The sequence below is a fragment of the Pteropus medius genome, unplaced genomic scaffold (genome assembly GCF_902729225.1).
Source record: "Pteropus medius unplaced genomic scaffold, Ma_sr-lr_union100, whole genome shotgun sequence".
Classification (NCBI taxonomy): domain Eukaryota; kingdom Metazoa; phylum Chordata; class Mammalia; order Chiroptera; family Pteropodidae; genus Pteropus; species Pteropus medius.
The window spans coordinates 5804582-5826670 of NW_024354500.1; the positions used below are offsets into that span (position 1 = coordinate 5804582).

General features: G+C 32.3%; 1 long non-coding RNA gene across 2 annotated transcripts in view; it reads left to right on the forward strand.

The window, feature by feature from the left end:
- LOC120594842 (uncharacterized) overlaps window positions 1-13220 on the forward strand; it is a 36620-nt gene extending 23400 nt beyond the window's left edge. Inside the window, exons 3-5 of one of the 2 annotated variants that reach the window (XR_005650719.1) lie at window positions 3942-4008; window positions 8181-8291; window positions 12545-13220. This is a non-coding gene — a long non-coding RNA (uncharacterized LOC120594842). Of the gene's footprint in view, window positions 1-3941; window positions 4009-8180; window positions 8292-10312; window positions 10579-12544 lie in introns of those variants that run through there. The other variant, XR_005650718.1, reaches the window with a different exon arrangement.
- Window positions 13221-22089: the final 8869 nt, after the last annotated feature.

Sequence of the window (22089 nt, forward strand, 5' to 3'; positions counted from 1 at the left end):
AAATGTTTTGTTCTCCTATTGCTTAGAAACCAAGCATGTTGAGTGAGATTGTTGGTCTCCATGTTAGTCTTCATGAACTTATTGGTAGAAAATCCACTCCTCAACTCTGTGGCTAGAAAGCATGACAAATAGTAAAATGGACACCAAAAAGGAGATCTAGCTATGACAAATCGAATATAAAGCTGCAGTCTTTCAATGTAGAGTTTAACTCTATCACATGAGTAGTCTCAAACATCACAGGGAGGGATCCAGATCCAAACCCTAATTATAACTGGTTACTTTAATTCAGGTTCAAGTTTAATTGGTGGCATTTAAAGATATTGATTAATAGTATCTGGAGATACTATTAATCAGAATTGATTAATAGTATCTCCAAATAAACATCAACATCTCAGAAGATTCAATATTATTATAATTTTCAGAATCTTTTAGACAAATAATTTCAAAAGATTAAATTGGAGCAGGCACACACTGTCAAATAGCTTAATGTATTTAATCAACACAGCTACTTGAGATAGATAGTATACAAATTTTAAAGATAAGGAAACAAACACAGTGAATTTAAATAAATATATTTCATTTACAGAGTCAGGAGTTTTTGTTTGCTTAGTACACAAATAAGAAACAGTGGTGTTGGTGCTAGGTTAGGCCCTGAATGGAAGAAGGTGATAATGTGTTCATTTTTGTGTCGTATGTCCCACTTCTTCCTTTACAGCAAATAATAATAAAATAACCCCAGCTAAGGCAGTAATATAAAAAATGTGTAAATATATTCCCCACTTCCTTCCTTTAATAAGCCATCTGAACTTTCTTTTCTTCATATGTCTCTTGTATATGTGAATGTGGTTGGCAATCATTATAAATATGATTTCGATGTCATAATTTAAATAATTTTCCATTATTCCATTCACATTTTTGTTTCTGAAACTCTGTTGTTTTAGAAAGCTTATACTTTTAATGAAAATGAAAACAGTTTTTAAAATATGTGTTGTGTTTAGTAAAGTTTAATCCCTTTTTAATAGAACTGAGTGAAGAGGATTAAACATATGAGAAATGAAATGAATATTAAACACTTAGGAAAAAATAGCTTTGCCACTGGAGAGCACAGGGAATACAGATACAATACACTAAAAATGGCACAAAAAAAAAAATACAGTGGTATTTTATATATTCTTTCCAATTCAAGTTCAGATACAAACATTGAGTTCATAACATGTTTTTGAGGAAAAAAGTATTGCAGATAAAGAAAAATAAATAAATTTAGGTGAATGATGTCCTGAATATGTGTGAAAAAAGAAAAATCAACTTTCTCAAGTAATACAACTCAATTAACAGAGAAAGTTACATGTCAAATTCTATCTTTGCTGAATTTACTGGCTGACTGACTTTATTATCCAAATTTGGCAAAAGAACAGATATAATTTCCTTGTATTGATAGTTATTTCTTTAGTAAATTAAGAATGGCACAAATTAAAACTACGATTTGTACTACTGTTGCTATTACCACTATCACTAGCTAACATGTTTAGAGTTTTTATCTTGAGAAGAATTTTACATAGATTATCTCTTTTAATCTTTGTACTATACACACATAATCGTTACTATTATTACACCCCCTCTCCCCTTTAAATATAAGAAAATTGAAGACAAAAGTGGTTTGGACTCAAGAACATACAGGACTTCACTGATGCCAGGGACTCTGCCCAAGCAAGACAGCATATTAGTAACATTCTATCATGTTACAAACTGTTATTCACACAATATTAGGAATAGAGTAATAATTGTTTCTTCTTTTAGAAGTGACACATAGTGTTCACCCCATAAGCTTTGCTGTCAGAAAAATCTGCATTTAATCTAGGTCTGTCATCTATTATATATGTGATTCTAGAAAAAAATTAAGCTTTCTGAGCCTCATCAATAACATGGTACAATAGACACCCACACCCAAACTTAGAGCATGGTAGAAATTGTATAACGTTTATTGAATACATTAGTAATATTTATGTTCCTGCAGGGAAGCAAAAATAAAGTCAACCAACTCTGTACCTAATATCTCTATAATCATGCCAGTTTTTCTAGGCATTACATAATGACTATAATAAGATTAAAAACTAATATTTAGTATTTAGATGTATTACTTATCACTGTTGAGGTAGGTACTATTATTAACTAAGAATTGGAGAACTGTGGTTTTCCCAATAGTCAGAGACAAATAATCTGTGAAACCATTCATGTCATAAGCACTGTCTTCTGGCCACATCCATCCAACAATACAATAGACAAGTAGAATAACCAAAGTTGAGAGACATGAGAAGACTGATACATTTTTTATTATCCTTCCTTCCATTTAAGAATGCTGAGTCTTCTGGAAGCAGTTTCTTTACTTCCAACTCTCTCATGTGCAACTCAACACAAAGCCTCTTTTCCACTCCCATATCTTCACAAAAATAACTGTTGTCAAGGGGAATCTCATTGATTCTAAAGTTACTGCATGGTTTTTACTTCTTGTGTTTCTTGTATTATCGTGGCATTTGACTTTCTTGATCACTCTTACTTTGTGAACTCTGATCATACAGGAAACTCAAGAAGCATTCTTGAGTCACTACCTCAGAATCTATATCCAAATTATCAAAAATATACTCTTTTACATACTTAGTCTTAAGTCCAATTATTTCTGATGTCTTTTATAATCTTAGTTCAAGTCCCATCTTTTTGGTCAGCAAACACTTTAGGAAACTCTTTGTTCTGTCACGGGCCTTGCTTTCTTCCAACCATTCTCTATTTTGTAATCATATTAATCTTCTAAAACAAATTTGACATAATCACAATTTTGCATAAACTAAATGAATAACATATCCTTTAAAATGAATACCTAATTGAAATGCTGGCTGTTGTTTTTAATTTGAATTTGAACTAAAAAAAAAATCTCATTGTCTCTACTTCCTTAATTGGAATTTTTGCCACTCATCAACACATTTCCTGCTCTTCTGTCACCCAGAATGACTTGTTGTTCCACAAATAATTTATGCTGACTTGGCATAGCTCCACTCACTAGGTCCATTCCAAAGGCTGATTTTTATCCAGTAATTCCTGCTCCTCAAGTAGCGTCCTTCATTGGTTGAATTTATCTGTGCTTCAGAGCTCAACATGGTCACTTTGTTGCTTCTTCCCTGAGGGCTTTTCTGACTCTTCCCTTCATAACCAGAAGTGCTGCTCTGCTGCACCCTGAGTCACTACCTCTCACAGCACTGATCACAAGGTATTGGAAGTATCTGTTCATGTTTTTGACTCTGGCCTGCAAGCTTATAAACAGGGCATGCATGCTATGGTTCTTGGTATCCCTAGCAGTGATCGGTGTCTGGCATAGAGATGGACTCAATAAATATTCATGTAATAAATGAATGAATGTGCTAGAGAAATTATCAAGTTTATCTAAATAAGTACAACCTGTGCAAAGATATAGAAATGACATTGAAGGATTGGCCTGATTGAATCACAAAGTTAGAGTAGTTTTTTTGGAAAAAGTATATACTATGTTGAAGGAAAAACAGATAACAGGAACGAATAATGGCTGGAATATGGGCACAGACACTGTCTCCGCTATAGTGTTCTAGATGCTTGCAAATTACAAAGATATCAAAAGACAGAGAAAGATATTTATTTCATATTAATTCTTGTCAAAAATAATCTCTTTCACCATGCTTTCTAAAATACACTTTCAACTTTGTAAAAGAGATTCTTAATAAATATTAAGCTTTGAATCTTTTCACGATCTCGAGCCACACAGTTCTTCTGTGAAAGCTGTTAGCTTGCAATATTTCCTAAAGGTGACGTGTTGAATATTATATCCTAACTCAGTTGGATGAATAATGTAGTTATTAAAAACAAACAGAGTATTCTATTTTTACTCAATGCTTGTATTACTTTTGTCTCATACCCAGCCTACAGACTTTAACATCCAAAGATAAAAAGCACAAAACCTATTCCAGGTCTCTTCATTATAAGAAGGTAAGTCAACCAGTCCCTATAAGTGAATGCATCTTCTGCAACCACAAAAGGGTTCTTTTTTTCCCATCACTTTGTAATCCTAAAAACACTTCCCAACTTGATGTGAGAGGTACTGAACTAAAAGTTGTAAAAACAGCCTCTCTTCAGTGTCTCCATTCTATCTGATTATTTTAAGGAAAAGAAAGTCCATGTAATAGTCTCTTCTCTTAATTCCTTTGGCTGACCTCCAAAGCGTAGCTGTCAGCTAGTGTTAGCTAAATAAGTATGAGCCATGGCCCATGGCCCATTTACTGTCAGTCACTTAGATGAAAATATGTCCCCCATATTATTATTGCTAAACATCAGGAGTAGGAACCATCAATATACTTCTCTTCAGTGTGATGTCCAAAGACTGAGTAAGGACATCAGAAACTGTTATATAAACAGACACACAAAAAAAGTCCATCAATATACTTTCTACATTTCAGAAGCACTATATTTAAATAAAATTTAATCTCACCTTGTCAAGGAAACCTTTTATGATTAACTTCATCTATCATCTTACTTGGCAACCTCAACCTGTATTTACTCATGTTTAATATTTGAATCGTCATTGTTTAATATGTTGCTCTATAAATATAGTCTTTATTCATGTGTGTTTTTGAGTTTGTATATGCGTGTTTTATCTTATTTAGACTGTCAGATGATTAGGAATGAGAATTCTGTTATATTTTTGTATCTTTTTACAGCTCCTTTTAAGTGCATCATCTACATTAATTTTCTGAGCATATGCTAAATGAAAATGGGAAAAAATAATTCTCCTTGTGATTCTCATATATACTCAGTTCTATAAATTATCATAACATTGTTTTTTTGTTTTTTTCCATTTACTAAATGAACAGAGCCTAAGGAAAAAAACATCACTCAAAATTTCCCAACTGATTGATTATTCTTCTGAAATACCCTGAATCTATCATCTTTATCTGTAGCTATAAAAACATGGCTGTAAATAAAGATATATTTCCAAAAATGGGATCATATTTATATTTAGTTTTATAAAATTATTTTTCCACTAATATACAACATTTTATTATTAACAATTGAATCTTTGATCATAAAAATATGATTACATGTTTATATACTGGAACTTATGCCTTTCTGTATTTTTCCTCCATCACAAAAATGCACATAGTATTATGTCACAGAGGGGTCAATTTGCATTAACAAATCCAGCTGTAAAGCCACAAGATACTAAGGACTTTATTAAAAATCTAGCTATCTTTAAGATAAAATAAATAAATAAATAACTCTGGTAATTTCATATTGGATATCTTGGAATGTGAAGCAGAGTTATGTCTGCCTAGGCCTCCATAACTAACATAAAAACAAGAAAAAAGCAGTTTCAATTCAATTTTTTAATATATAAAAACAAATGAGCATCTTAATTATGATTTTTAACTGCAAACTTCTTTATTATAGGGTGAGCATACAACCCGGAATGTCAGTGGCAATCCTGGTTAAGATTTTTAACATTCGTTCTAGATTTTTCATTATTCTCTTAAGTTTTACTGTTGTTGTTGCTGCTGCTGTTGCTCTTGTTTTTTGTTGCACACAAATAGATCTCTTAATATGAAATTATATTTAGTAATTTAAGGCACATATGCAGCACGGTGATGCCAGGTGCTTGCTGATAAAATAAAATGTATCCATCCAAGAGTGGCTAGGGATATTTTATTCCTTTTGGTCTCTGGTGAAAGTGATGTTGCTGACCCTGCTAGCCATGTTATGAACCAGCCAGTTTTGCCTTGTCCGCTCACTGTCAATGAGAGAACAAAGGTGCTGCCAGATTGCCAATTAGTCAGATCAGAAGGAAACGTGAAAAAGGATAGGTTAAAATATCTGTGATGTGTATGGGAAAAAATAGAGGCTGTTTTAACTCTAATAAGGAGCAATTTCTTGTCATATATTGCCTATTTAAAAAATCTATATTCATTTATTTATTTATTATTGATTATAATTTTATCATTTCTAAATAAGTCATCTTGAATTTTGAATCTTTATTTTCAAAGAAACATAATGATGAACAAAATACCTGTTTTATCAAATTTGGAAAATGTTTGGTAATTAATTCTTCAAATATGTTTTCTGTCAGCTCTCTGTCGTCAAGAGATTCCAGTTAGATGTATGTTAGGCCACTTGAAATTGTATAATATCACTTATAGGTAGGATCTGAGAGAGCTAAACTCATGAAAAACAGACACTAGAATGGTGGCTGGAGGCTGCTAAGGGAGAATGAGGAGATATTGGTCAAAGGAGACAAACTTCCAGTTATGAGTAAGTTCTGGAGATCTAGCATACAGCATAGTGATTATAGTTAATAATACTGTACTATATACTTGAAAGTTGCTAAAACAGTTGATTTTAAATGTTCTCAGCACAAAAAAGTTGTAATTATGTGACATGATAGAGATATTAGTTAATGCTATAGGTGGTAATCATTTTGTGATATATGAGCGTATCAAATCAACATATTGCACACTTAAATGTACACAATGTTATGTCAATTTTACTTCAGTCAAGCTTGAAAAAAATAAAGACAGACACGCAACTAGTAAATTAAAAACTAAAGGTTTTCAAATTTTATAATCACACTTTGGAAATCTTAACTTTTAAGAAAATTTTGTGATGGTGGTTGTGTTTAATTAAATAAATTTATAATTAACATTGAAATAGAATAAAATTGACAGAGTCTACAATTTTGCAGCAACTGGATTTCGTAAAACTTTCAAATAAATCACAAAATAGAGACAATTCATTTGATGAGTTTTGTCATATAAAAATATGCCAAAGAAAAGTATTTTAAATGAAGTAAAAAAGAGCAAAATGTGAAAATATTTGGGCATACATATTCACACATTTCTGTGCAAATAAAAAAAAAAAAAGAATTGAGACATCCTCTATTTAGCAGTATTTTCCCTGAGCATATGAAGCATGTTAACGTCTATAGAGTATTTCTAATTTAAAAAAAAAAATTATGATCCACAGAGAAAAGTCAATTGGAGATGTCACGAACTTTAAATTGTTATTAGTAAGTGGCAACTTTAAAAAAAGAGTGAACATTTTATATAGAAAAGATTTTTAAAGAAAAATGTTCATTCTTTTCTGAACTATATCAATGACATGCTATGATAGATATTATTAAAAAGACAGTTAGAGTATATGGAATATTTACTAAAATCATTTTGCTTATTTTAATTATTGATATTTAATAGTTAACACACTTTAAAAAGTTACTTTGTTATACGTGAATATATATTTTCAAAAATAATTTTAGTTTTGAAAATAGTTTTGACTTAGGACTATTTTATAGAATATTCAATAAGTAAATATTGAAAAATTATATAATTTTAATTATTTTTAATATTCTCTGTTACTTATATAATTCATGAATTAAACAATAAATTCATGGATATTCTCGCTCTTGGACTGACATGTGAAGGTTCAGGGAATTCTACTTCCCCCAGTGCGTACTCTCTGCTGCCTCTTTCTGTTTCCACCTGGGCTACTACCACTCCTAGGAAAGAAACAACCCAGTGGTAAAAACCAGACAACTGCAGCCTTCTGTCTTGAACTGTAATATCAGAGCTTGACCCTCTAAAAGCTGCAAATTTTCATCATGACTTTAGCTATGCTTCCAAAGAAATTTATCAAAATTTCCAGAAAAATATTTGATATCTTATCATCAGGGAATTAAGCAATAGAGGCGAGACTAAATCCTAAAGATACACACTTGGTAAATGTTTACTAGACATTGTGACTTTGAGCTCTGACCATTGATTTATCTTTTTATTTAATATTTGAAAGAAGATTTGAAGTATCCAAGAAAATGGTGATATGGGGGATCTGTGAGAATACATCCACCTTTCCAAGTGACAAACCCTGTCTGCATTATTAAACAGAAAAACATTTTAATATTTAAATCTGGCAAATAGATACACATATATCATGTCTTCTTTTATATTGAATATAAGTGAAAAAATCCTAAATGATATATAAATGAAATAAAGTAAATAATTTCTAAAACTAGTCAACCATCTTAAGCAGCTTTTATCCTAAGAAAATTCAAATATAATTTATTTGAAATTGTTTCCCGCTTCATTCCTTGAATTTATTATCTTTCTTCCACCATCTAGGTATCAGCCTTAGCTTTTTCATGCATGGTGCCTCATTCTGAAATTGAGACGTCAACTGAATTGCTGAGAAAACTTTTGAAATTTACCCTCATCCACCCCAACAGGCTTAAGGTAAGTATTGTTTCCCTTCAGGATACTTTTTGGATGATCATGAGCCAAAAGCAAAAGGAACAAAATAAATAAACCAGAAAAAAAATAAGGTAAGTCATAAGCAGAGTTTTTCCTTTCACTGGGAAATATGCCAGATGTTCAACCATGTGGTGAGAGGAAGGAAAAAAGCCTGTGGTGCTCTGCCCAAATTTTAGATACTGCCTGAGCCTCTGAGTGAATGTTCCAAGTCTTAACCTTGGGAGTCTTGGCTTTCGAGGGTGATACAGGCAATATGAAGATTTCCTGACAGAAAGTCTCAAATAATTTTAGGGATACTTGAGTATAGTCTGTACTTTGTTACCCAGAAGGTGGCTCGCAATGGGCTTCCTGCCTCTAAGAGTAGACTTGTAGTCTGTATGGCTATGGGTCTTGTCCAAGCGGGAAGTGTCTCTGCAGATGGGCTGAGGGCAGTCCAGAGAAGCCTGCCTATCTGAAAATGGTTCTGGAATTTCTAAATCACCAAAGAGCCAGCGGGGGAAGGGGTGAGTTTAAATTAATGTTCAGAGAGGAATTAGTGCTTAAGAGACTGGAGAGGGTGCAGATCCAAGTGGTTTAGATTCACTGACATGTGACTAGAGGCAGAGTACGGAGCCCAGACACGGCAGTAGGTACTGCCACAATACAGTCGACACTTCAGCGGAGACCCAGGGGAATGGAAGACGAGTTAATGGTTCAAATACTCATCTGCTTATTTCAAGGAGATTTGTATGTCTCCCAAAGAAGTTGAATTACCTCCAAGAAAGAAGAGAGAATATTTATAGTGGGGGGGGGGAACCCACTTTATTACTATAGTAGAATGATTTGCCTTGAATTACGTGCTTTTTTTTCCTTTCATTGTAAAAAGGGACTTGTGAGTTCCATTGATTTCAGTTATAGAAAAATTAAGTTAAACCTTTGCTCTGTTAAGTTCAAAATTTGTATGCCTGAGATCTATGAGCCTTACAAATTTTAGTCATGCTCACTAAAAAGCATGTTTTTGTGAGACATAGTGATGGTCTATAAAGTATTAAAACTTTAAAAAAATTTGCTTGTAATCTTAAAAAGAAAAACTTTAGAGATTTATGTACAAGGATGTTGACTGCAAAATTCACTATAATAAAGAAAAATTGCTAACAACTTAAATATCCATGACTAAGGGATGAATCATATGTTAAAGCAGTTACTCAAAGTTATGTTTTATAAAAATATTTAATAGAATGAAATAGCCAACAATAAAATATTCAGTATGTAAGTAGAATATAAAACTATTGGCTAGAAGAAACATTTTTTATATTTTTCTTATATTTAAAATATTTCGATATTTAAATTTAGATATACCATATGATCACGTTTTTTTAAAATAAAAGATGTATAGGTATGTATTCTTAAAGAGATGCTATCCCTTTTGTAGTAACAAAATCTGGTATAATCTATGGTTTCTGTGACCCTGGATTCTGCATCTTAAATATATTTTCAAAGTTTTTTTTTTTTTTAAGGAAATTATCTAATACAAATTTACCAAATCCCAGCTCAATTCCAAGGTTTTCTGGTGAATACACAAGTGAAGTCCATATTTATATTTATTCTCTTTCTCAGTTCATACAGTATACCTTGCCTATTTCACTCAATCTGGAATATACAGTGGATTGCCCTGTCACCTAACTTGGTCAAATATGGACAGTTTTTCTCCTTTTCTCAAGTGCAGGGTAATGAAGAGTAGATTAGAGCAAAGCTTAGAACAAGAAATTTACATTTTTGACTTGTCTCTTTTCCCCTGCTCCTAGATCTGTCTAACATTTTGGGTCAGATAGTAAATTCTTAATGCTAAGGGTACATATATTTTTTAAATGACACTTGTTTTCTTCCTGCCTTTATTTTCACCAAATTCTGGGTCAGATATCTTAGAACTTCTTGAATTGATTTACAAATGAACATAATAGAGAATTAATTGTATTTTTTAGTGCTCTCCTGGCAGCATAAAAGTTCTCCTTTCTGTGTTGCAGGTCCGAATTGGTTCATCTTTTTCAACCCCTTGTTCTAGAATAAAATCTGTGAGGCCCTACAATCTAGTTATTCTATACCTCAAGTAAAAGCATGTATTTTGAGGTTTCCTTTTTGTATGAGTCAAAGTTAATCTGGACTCTACGATCAATTTCTACAAATACTGTCCACTGATTAAGGACCCCAACGTTGAAACAATCCATCTACTTCCAGAAGTGTGTGTTGCTTCGATAAAGAAGAAAGTGTCTTTCTAAACTGTCTAATGGCATGTCCCTTTAGAAATAGAAGACTATTTTGGAAGAATAAATCATTCTATCTATCATCTATCTGTCTGTCTGTCCGTCTGTCCATCTGTCCATCCATCCATCCATCTATCTATTATTATCCCCTCTTTCCTGAACCATTTGAGAGTAGGTTCAAAATGATTCCCTTTTACCTCCAAAATGTATTAGTGTTTATTTTTTAGAATAAGAGCATTTTCTTACATCTCTTATATAACAACAATATGAATATTAAAATTAAGTAATTAACATTTATAAAAATTTATCATCAATCTACAATATATATATTAAAATTCATCAATTTCCCAATAATGTTCTTTAGAGAATTTATGTATGTATTTATAAATTTAGTGACCCAGGGCCCAATCCAAGATTATGTGTTGCAGTTAGTATCATACATTTTAGTCATTTTAAATATGGAATAATTCCCGTGTCTATTTTTTAAGACCTTAATATTTTTGTAAAGAATAAACATCATTTTAAAATAAATATTTACTCTGGAATTATACATTCTCTTTAATAAAATATATTATGTTACATGAATTTTGTGAAGAGGTCACGGTTATGATCATTGCAAAAAGAGATCATGAACTTCGATTTAAAATTTTCTTTTATATTTTCTAGATTCATTACGATCTGTCTTTTTAGAGTGTGAAACCAATATGAATTTCCATGTGAACACATAAAATTTGCTGTCAATACACTGATAATTTCAAGGATAATGGTGCACAGAAAAAGTAGGGAAGAAGAGCAAGAGGAAGAGAATGGACACTAACAGAAAGAGAGGTTTGGAGGAGGAGGAGCAGAAGGGAGAGCAAGAGAAGAAATAGGATCATTTTCTTAAGAATACCTCAGAAAGGGTTATACTTACTTATCTGAAAGTTATCCTGAAGGCTTTTCTACTGTTTGAGAAAGATTCGGCAAACATATTGAAAGTTTTTTCTTTTCTCTCCAAATAAATAAGTCAATAAATTACAATCATTCAGGTCTTCCCAAAATACTGCAAGAAAGAACATTTCTCTTGGATATCCAATTTAATTACTTTAGGAGTGCTTGTTACACTATTTCACGGCAAATGCAAATGCCCTAGAGATTTAGAAACCTACTGGGGAAAGAAATGGTGAGGGTGTTTTGGTTACTTTTCACAAGTTTTGTGGAATACTAATGGAACTACAGCTGCACCTGGAAAAATGCAAAGTCTCCATGCAGCAATACCAGGTAAAATTGTTTTAAGAAACACTGGAACTTATAAAGACCCAAGTGGTTCATTAAAAAGTACTGTCGTTTGAATATTATTAAAAGGTATATACTAGAACAGCAATGTTAGCATTCTACAAGTCACTTAGAATCATGGTAAAACATCTTAATAAACCAAATGATTTAAATTTATTTCAGTGGCACAGATCTTTGTTTTTCACAAAAGATAATTAAGGCAATCTTTGACTGTTAGGACAATAAAGAGAACAAAATATCTTTAATAATGTAAAAATGAGTTATGAAATAATTTTAATTTTGCTCTATCTCTTTTGCTTTCTCTCATTACACTATGAATCATCTACGCAGGGTCCAAGCCAGGCCAGTGAGTGATTCAATTTTTTTACTTCAAAGATTAAACACATTCCAATAATTATTGAGAAATATTAATTTTATTCTGAGAATGGTTCTGAAAAAAAAATTATTTTCTACCTTGTTGCTTACATGTCTTAACTGTTTTAAGAGTTAGTGAATAGTCATTTTGTTGATATATGCTATTTCTCAGCTGAATATCTCGAGAATTGCACTTAAAATGCAGTAATTATTTTTGTCACTTTCATAAAAGTCAGTAAAATACATATTTAATGTTACCAACATAGTGCTGTGGGCAATTAAAAAGACAAACATCGTTGATAGCTATATTTTGAAAACATTTCTAAAAAATTCTACACTATTTACAATGTTTCTCTGTGTTCACAGTATCCCTGATGTGCAACTGTAAAAATATTGGCTCAAACCTCCTTAAGAATTGCTTTGTAGATCCCACTGGTGGGTATAATGACCTCTTTCACCTTGTCAAAAGGGCAAACTTGTCAAGCTCACAGTATAGTCAATACTCTGAAGAGCATCCCTTCAGTCTAGAAACATGGACCAAGCAGGGACTCTGAAGTGCAGATGCTGAGATGTGCGAACCTGACAGAGACAAATAGTTCTAGGACTCACCAGCTGATCAAGGACGAAGGGACACTCTGCCTCTGAAGCTGAAGCTCACTTAGATTTCTCCTGTATCACTTAATGAGATGAACAGAAACTTAATTCTTTGAAGTGCCTGATTTAAGGAGCTGAAAAGCAAAGGAAGCCTTTTTGCTTGATCTGATTCTTGTATTAAAAGAAGCAGAGGAGATAAAACACTTTCTATTTTTATCTATTGATGTGTTTTGAGGTCAGTATTTTAATCTGTTCATCTATACTTGCCCTCTGCCCTTATTTCAAAGTTTCTATTCGCTTCTGATTAAGAGTGTCAATTAATTTTTTGATATATCCTTTAGCTAATTACAGTTAACTTTTTCCAATTTGAAAGTTTGTCTTATTTCAATTGACTTATCATTCATTTTGCATTTCAATTTCATTAAGAACCCCAAGAGAAAATTTCAGAAAATTTACTGAAATAAATTAATCTATTTTAATATCCTTTCTAAGGTAAGTAAATAAGAAATCTAGATCTGCTTCCTTTCCAATCACAATCCATTGCTAATGTCTCTCAAAAATTTTCTATAAGAGTGATTTCACCCCTTTTTCCTTTATTAGCCAGATTCACTTTATACCACCAAAGTTCTAGATAGTATTAATTAAAATACTACCCCACATTATAGAATTCCAATGACCTTCTGAATGTTTCTGCAAATACCCAGGTCAAGAAAAAGTTGTGGCTTATGATTCTGTCTTTGATCTGCTGTTCCTGCTTAGTCATTTTAGTTTATGGACCTAATTGCTGTCTAATGCATGATGCGTCCATTTTTAAGGGTATCAATACAAATGTGGTAGTCAAGCCTCTTCCATAAATACTTTACGCTTACATGACATTCGTGTGAAAGAGATACATTAATTGAAGGTTTTAGAGAGATGAGGAGATTTACAACACAAACATGCTAATAGCTCCATGGGTTCAGATACCATGTTTTAAAACTAGTACATTCATAGTCCTGTACGTCTCTGAAATTAATGCTCGCACTCTTTTCATTTTCCTCATGACTATGTCCTGTCTCCAAACTATTGTTTACTTTTAATACAAAAAATAGTCTGTGGAACTTTTTGTTTAGCTCCAGCCTACTCATTCCAACAGGAGTCTCAACTGCTATCCCAAATGGCTTATTGTCATTATCATTAATAAACAATGGCTTATTTTCTTAAATAATAATATCTTCTTTCTTAAAAGGAAATAAATATTAACTATGAAGAGATTAAAAAAAATTTTATCACACTTTACCACATTACCATATTAATGTGGTTATAGATGTTTACCCTTCATTACAGATTTTGTATTTAAATTATCTATAATTGAAGGTAAGCCTAAAAAACAGAGTAGTTTGTATTCCTTTTTTTTAATCTTTCCTTTGACTTTCAGCCTGAAGGACTGACAATCTTTATTCCCAGCATTGTCACTGAGCTTATATTGCATTGCGGTGACAGTACAACTTCAGCATCAATATCAATATCCTCCCGGGGAATACAGCAAAACTGGACTCTTACCTTTGAGAGGCCTTGGTGCCTGTCAGGTATTTTAAAGTCAGATAAATGCTGTGGGAGAAGCTGCAGATTCTGAAAACAAATCTGTCTTTTTGAGATGATGACAATCAGCACAGATGATCTGCCTTTAAGATACCTGATTCGCCTTTACCCCTCCCCATGTTTTAATTCTGTTGTTTCCTAAAATATCTTGCATATTCTGTGAACACCTGACTGTTGCTACTGAAACTGATACTATTCACATCTTAGATAGCATGTTATGAGGCAGTGAGTACTGATAAACTACCTATGATGTGTAGACTATATGGAACGATTCTTGTTCATTTTTTCCATAAAGCGTAAGGACATAACTGAGCCCTATTTCCATATCTTGATACTAGTCATATAGCTAGCCATTAAGAATTGGATAGCTCAAATGTAACTGTGTATGTTAAGCAGATGGAATAAAATTTATTATGGTAATAGCTTCCATTTCTCCACTTAATCTTCAAGATTTAGTTTAAATTTCTTGAAGTTAGAGGTTTTATTTTAAAATTCAATTTTATTGGATAGATGAAGAGTGGTATTAGGAAAATTACTTAGTCTCTAGGAGTCTGTTTCATCATCTATAAAACTGGAATAGTAAAGAAATTTATAAGGACCAATGTATATGTAAAATTATAGCTTATATGTAAAGCAATAGTCACTAACTCAAATGTCCCCATAAGCCAGGTTAGTCACATAAATTGGTAAATCCAGGTCTGAGGTCTAAGAGAATTGGAATTTGCAGGACTTTTGAGACCTGCAACAGACAAAGATATTCAAATACAACTTGTCTTGGTCACACAAAACATTATGAAACAAAATCTGGTCACAATTTACTTGTTACTTATAAAAATATTAGTATGCAGGAGGTTCAAAAATGTTAGTTATCTTTTTCAATTCCACCTTCCTTCTATTTCCTACTCTGACATATTGGTGACTCCAGGCTTATGAGTGGTAATCAAAGTGAAAACTAAAGATGCCTAAAGCATTTTCTATGTTCTTAAAGATCACAGAAACTCTTGTGGAGAAACGGCAAGTAAAATACAACCAGTCAAGAACAATAACAGAAATTAAAGAGTAGCAGAATATGCCACTCCAAAATATGACTGTAGGAGCTCAAGACAAGCTATCTCAAAATATATCACTCTGGTATGTTGATTGTTTTGAGCTGTAGGCCCTTGGAAAACAGCAGATGTTGGAAGAGGCTTTCTCTGAATGCTTATCTGCCTAAAGGTAGATCCTCCAAAAGGAATTCAAATTCTGTAAATCTCCTCTCTGGGAGTTTCATCGACCTGGGAAAATTGACTCTTATCACAGGAGAAGAGACTAGTAGACATCATATCCAGATAAACTTTATTACACTTTATCCTAACTCCCATCTATTCTTCTAAGAGCCCATTCGTTGTTTCTAAAAATCATTTACTCTCCCCTGAGGTCTACATTCCCTTTCCCCTTTCCCTACTAAGATGGTATTTAATCCTGAATTCTAAAGCCATATCTTTAAGTTACTCACATTTCCCTGGGTATCTCCCATGTATATACGAGGTATATATGTTAATAGGTTTCTGTTTATTTTGCTCTTATTTATCTTTTATCACAGGGGTGTCAGTTGAGAACTCAGGTGGGTAGAGGGAAAGTTATTTTTCCTCTCCTACAAAATGTAAACCATTGTCCTATATACAATGAAATCACCAAAGAAGAATCTACTTGTTGGGGTCATCAGAGAGGATTTCATACATAAGCTGGCATTTGAGCTGGCTCTTGCAGTAAAATAAGGTAGCCGAGGAAAAACAAGGGGGCACCAAGGGCATTTAAATTTCAGGAAACATTAGTGCAACAATATAAAGACTATACATGGTGATAATTTACCATCTTAGAGTCTTGTATTGGACTGATTAGACAATCAGAGAATACATTTTGCAAAGCCACAAAAAACTAGATAAATATTTACCTGGAATCTTAAATTATTCATCAATACTTTGAATTCCTAATGTCTTTACCAAAGATTTATTTCCTCTACCTAATATAATTTGAATGGATGTTTCATTATATAACACATTATATAAAAAAGCTTAAAACTCAGCGTTTTTAATAGATTTCAATAATATAATAATTTTGGGAGACTCATTTGAGGATAACTCATAATTACTATTGGCATTCCTTATCTTCTTACTCAGGCCAAAGGGCACCAACATTCAATGTTACTTGTTTTATTCTTCTGACTCTCTAATGGTTTACTGCTTTGTGTTGTGAACTTATTACCCCTGATCTGGACTTTTATGATATCCTGCTACACTCAGCCTCTCCTCCTCTTCAATCTACTCTGAATTAATCTTTCTAGAACACAATTTTGGTTTTAATATTTCTCTGCTCAACAACCCATAGTGATACTCCATTAACTATCAAATAATACAAATAATTACAAAATAAATACTAATTATTCAGCTTGGTTCAAACTGTGTTGACAAATAAATCAGAATAGAGGTAAATAAGGTTTAAAAGAAGCAGAACAAACAGAATGCTGATTTTGAGTCACTAGCACCTTCTGGATTTAAATCATAGTTCCAAGTCACTTTTGTATGACTTTATGTTAGCTGCCTAACATTTTCCAATGTTGGTTTCTACAACTAATTAATTATAAGTTTTTAAAAGTTGCTGTGAAGGGTTGTTGTAATGATTAGAGGTAATATAATAGATGATCCAATATTCATAGAAAGGAACAGAAATGTACCTGGTTAGGTTGATAAGTTCTGGCAGCAGAAATATAAGAATTTCAGACTAATATTCCAAAGAACAAAAGGGCACCCAAAAGAAGACCAGGAGAAGACATCCAAGAGGTAAACAGGTCATCAAGAGTGATTGACAGCATGTCATAGGAGGAAAATAAAGTCAAGGGATTTGCACTAGGTCTAGGTAGTCCATTAGCAGGAAGAAATTATCCAGAGAAGAAATTAATTGAGATCAGAAGTTTTATACAGCTGACAGACAGCACCCAGTCTCAGCAAATGAAGTTGCCAGGGCAGAACTCAAGTACCATAGGGATACAAGAAACCATGAAAACTAGCAACAAGATTAAGCTGGTTCCAAGATGTTGATATTGAATAAGGACATCTTATGATTTCCCCTGCTTTTGAGCCTAGAAATGGTAGAATGTATTGGGTAATGACATCTGGAATAAATAATATCACCCTGGGAGTGATGTTTGCATTAGAGTAGTAATAGGGATCCAATCCAGACTCTTATGTAATTTTCTTATTAAATGTGAACTGGACATTCTAAGGGTTGTTAATAGTTTAGGCTTTATAAATATTCTTTTCATCTATGAAAGACATTTTCGTTGTAACAACATACTCTGAGTAAAGTCAATAGTTACATATATTCTCAAATAGAACACTGTACAGTAATGGTCTGTAATAGGAAAGAAGATAAATGTATACCTAAGCATCGAAACTTGAGATCAGTGGTAAAAATAAACATGTATACCCCAATTAAGAAGATTTAGACCAAATTTGTTTAACAAAATGTTACTATGTTCCAGGCATTTTTATTAACTCAAATTTACAAATGTGATAACTGAGCAGAGTAAGTTTAAGTAACTTATTTCGGGTAATCCTGATAGAAAGTGATATAGTCAGAATTTTAACTCAGTAAATTTGGTTCTGAGATGCCATATTTTTATTTTATTTATTTATTTATTTATTTTTTGAGACTCCATGTTTTTAATCACCATTCCATCTTGGCTGATTATTTGTTAATAAATGATTAAATAATATCCATCAGAAGAAAACCAGATACCGTTGAAAGCTAAATAAAAGTAACTCCAAATGTATGTAATTCAGACTTGCTGTGTAATAAACCAGCCAAAACTTAGAGACTTAAAAAAACAACTGTTTGTTTAGCTCAATCAGCCAAGTGATTCTTTATGTCTAAATCAGCTCAGCTGATCTCTGTGGGATACACTCAGTTGGATGGTCTAGAATAGCCGGCTTCATTCACATGTCTGGCAGCTGACAGGCTTTTGACTAGAATGCTTTGGTCTCATCTTCCACCAGGTTAGCTCAGGTTTACTCATGGTGGTTTCAGGATTTCATAATGAGTCCAGGATTGTACATGAGGGCAAACCCCATTATGAAAGTTGTTTTCAAGACTTGACATTTATGATTGTCAACATGAGAACAATGTTCCCTAGGCCCAGGAGATATTTGACAATGTTTGGTGATGCATTTTTGGCATAGTCAGAATGTTACTGGCGCCTAGTAGGTAGCCATCATAGATATTGCTAAATATCTTACAGTGATCAGGGCAACCTCCCTCAACAAAGAATTATCCAGTCCAAAATGTTAACACTGCAGCGGTCTAAAAACCGATCAATTCAGATTACATTTGGTAATGTCCTATTAGCCAAAGAAATGCACATGGCCTACCCTATTTCAAGGGGTAAAAAAAAAAAACAGAGTCCACCTCTTGATAAAAAGAGAAGATTTTTGTGGTCATATTTTGCAATCTGACATTGCAATAATAATGTAAGTTATTTGATAAAAAGAAGTAAAAAAGATGACAACACAGCAGCAGCAAGGAAGCTCAAGAAATAGATTAGAATGGATTAAAAGGGTTAAAGAGTATTCAACAGGACAGCAAACCTGGGAGGTTTTTTTTTTAATATTCTATTTTCATTCAATCAGACTTTATGCATTCATATATGATTAAGTATGATCTTTGCACAGTCTTAAAGAGATATCTGTCTTTCAAATGGAGTTTTATGTATTTAAAACACTAAATTAATCCATACCAATAGGACATTAGCCTATATATACAATGTATTTCAAAACATGAAAAACAATTGTAATTGAGCAATAAATCTATCCATAGTAATTACTGAGGCATTTATATAGTTCATTAGTGGTAAATCAATTTATATTTTTCCTCTTTCCATAAATGTAATTGTTGCTAAAGGATAAATTAAAAATCAACGTGTCTTATTGAAAGATCAATAACTACTGACCATATCTTAAATAGAGACTTTCCTGAAGGAATTGGTTTGTTATGTTCATTGTCATTTGAAAAAGTTCCTTAAATCTTAGCCATTTTTAGTTAGGAAGAAGAAATAGAGAAAGAATAGAAAAAAATTAGCTTTTTAAACTATCTACTACTATTTCAGAAACCTCAAGCACACAGATTAAATATTTGGATTTGAAAAAAATGTTGTACTTAGTGATCTAACTGTACCTATATGATGTAAGATACCTGGTAATAATGTTAATATTTTTATTAATTTTTATGCTTCCAAATACATGGGGTTTTGATGTCAAATGTATGGAAAATTATAATTTATAATTATCATTATAATCATTATAGCTGATATAGTTTATCTTTAAACAGCTAAAAATTACATAAAATATTACATGAATGAACTATAAAATTGTTGATAACCATTTTTGCCTGTACAAATTACAATAATATGTGGTTCAAATTAATATCACTAGCTAACTCGAATTAACTACCTGTATAATTTTTAAAAGGTTTGGCAAATCTAAATGTATTGCCTAAAAAAAATCTTGCTGTATGATTTGGAGATCCTGAAAAAAACAACTTCCTTAAATCTTTATCAAACGTATGTGATTATGTCCTATACAAATTAAGATTTCACAAAAGATGTTAAGACAGATACCACTAGAAAATTAAAAATTAAAAAGCAGATGCTGGAAATGTTTCTATCTTTATAGCCCATAAATGTAACACCACAAAATCTAAGTATATATGTATGCACAAATGCCATTGTAATAAAGGATGAATTTGCTCATAGAAATGTAAATATTTTTCTAGAGAAAGATACAAGTTTCTCCTTATGATATCTTTTCTTCGAAATTTTAATGAGAAGCAGTGTGATGGAGTGAGAAGAGGATTGCCTCTGGGGTCACACAGACCTCATTTTTCATCTTAGCTGTGCTATTTCTTAGCACTAGTCTAGATCTTATTGTTAAGTAAGTTCTCAGAGGCTTAGCTTACTAGTGTATAAGATGGGATAATAATCCTATCCTACTGTGTTTGTTATAAAGGGTAAAGGAAACAGTACATATAATTTACCTATCACATGTTAACTTACAGTATATGCTCAATTAATACAAGTAGCTTATTATTTTCTATTATTTTTGCAAACATTTTTGTATTAGAAGTTAATATATATCAGATTCTAATTAAGTTGTCTACATTATGCTTTATCTTAGCTCCTTTTTAGCTGTCAAGATTTCCATATTCTTATTGGAGGAGAAAATGAGAAAAATCTCTGAGCTTCACCAATTTAAATTTACCTATTTCCATTCTTTTCATTTTTCTCATCCCAATTTTTTTCTATTCTAAAACATTCTTCCTTGCTACCTCTTTATATAACATATCCTTTAATTTAAATCTTTTAAAAATTAGATAAGAATTTAGTGCATTCAATTTCTACCTTTAAAAATAAAATGTTAAATTTATATAATAAAAAATAAATTTAGGAAAAGTTATCTAGGTAGTCAAATAGTCTTGAGTTCCTGACTGAAACATCAGTCTGTACGTTTGAGCACTTGTGTCCGAAAAACAATTAACTTCTTTGGGTAGGACTTGGAAAATATTCTCTCTGTTTTCTCAATGTCAAAGTGTTTTCCAATTTATCTCAGATGTGAGAGATAGCCAAAATGATCTTAGATAAAATGCCATGTTCATTAATTCTATCTCTAAGGAAAATATGATGTATAACCAATATTTCTTTCATTGATTATGTACAGTATGTTAAATAATCACATTATAAAACTTGAGAGACAGAATCATAGATATATGCAGACTACAAATAGTCCCCAAAATAAAATATTTCTGCACAAATCTTTGGTGACCAGCTATGGCAAGAAGGCAATATGAATTGATGGGCTCATTTATCTCCACCTCTTCAGAGACCAGCTTATATTTTTCACTGACTACATTAATACATCCTGCATGTTTGACTATGAATAGTCACTGCTTTGAGATACATTTCAACAGCCCAGAACGGTTTAATATTATCAAGGTTACATCTGTACTTGTTCATAAATAATTCATTTAAAATGCATTTTTTTAATTAAAAGTAGGTCATATGATTCATTTTGAAGTCCTATGGGTCGTTGGAAGATCATCTGGGATGATTCATTAATACTTTCTCTAAAATCTGCAGTTTGCTACCCCACATTTGTTCATAAATGAACTGACTAATGCCTACACTTCCTAGATTTTCACTGTAAAATTCAGAGAGGCATCTTCTATTAGCACCTCCATGGATTTAAAAACAATATAGGTTCATCATACTTCAATACACAGATACTAGCCATGAGGTGCTTAGAAAACTTTGCTCATTTGTCAGGCTAAATTGTAGTTTAGACTTGTCAGCAAAGAAAATAGAGCATCATGTTTTTACTTATATATAACATTACTGGTAACTGCAAACTGACACAATAAAATAGAAAATAGTTTAGGATATCTGTGGTTACACAAATCTATCGCCACACTTAAGGTCTTTGGGGGACATGATTTTAAAATGGAGTAGCTATTTCAAAGCCGATTTTCAACTCTGTTTTGAAAGGTTACTGAATAATGGTCCATAACCTGACAGGTGAATATGATTCTCCTAAGATTTGGCATTTGAGGACTCACATGAACCATTTAGGAATAACAGTTGCTCCATACAATTCATTGCAGGACCAGTGGCACTCTAGTGGCATCAATGGTTAATGCACCTTTGAAAGCAC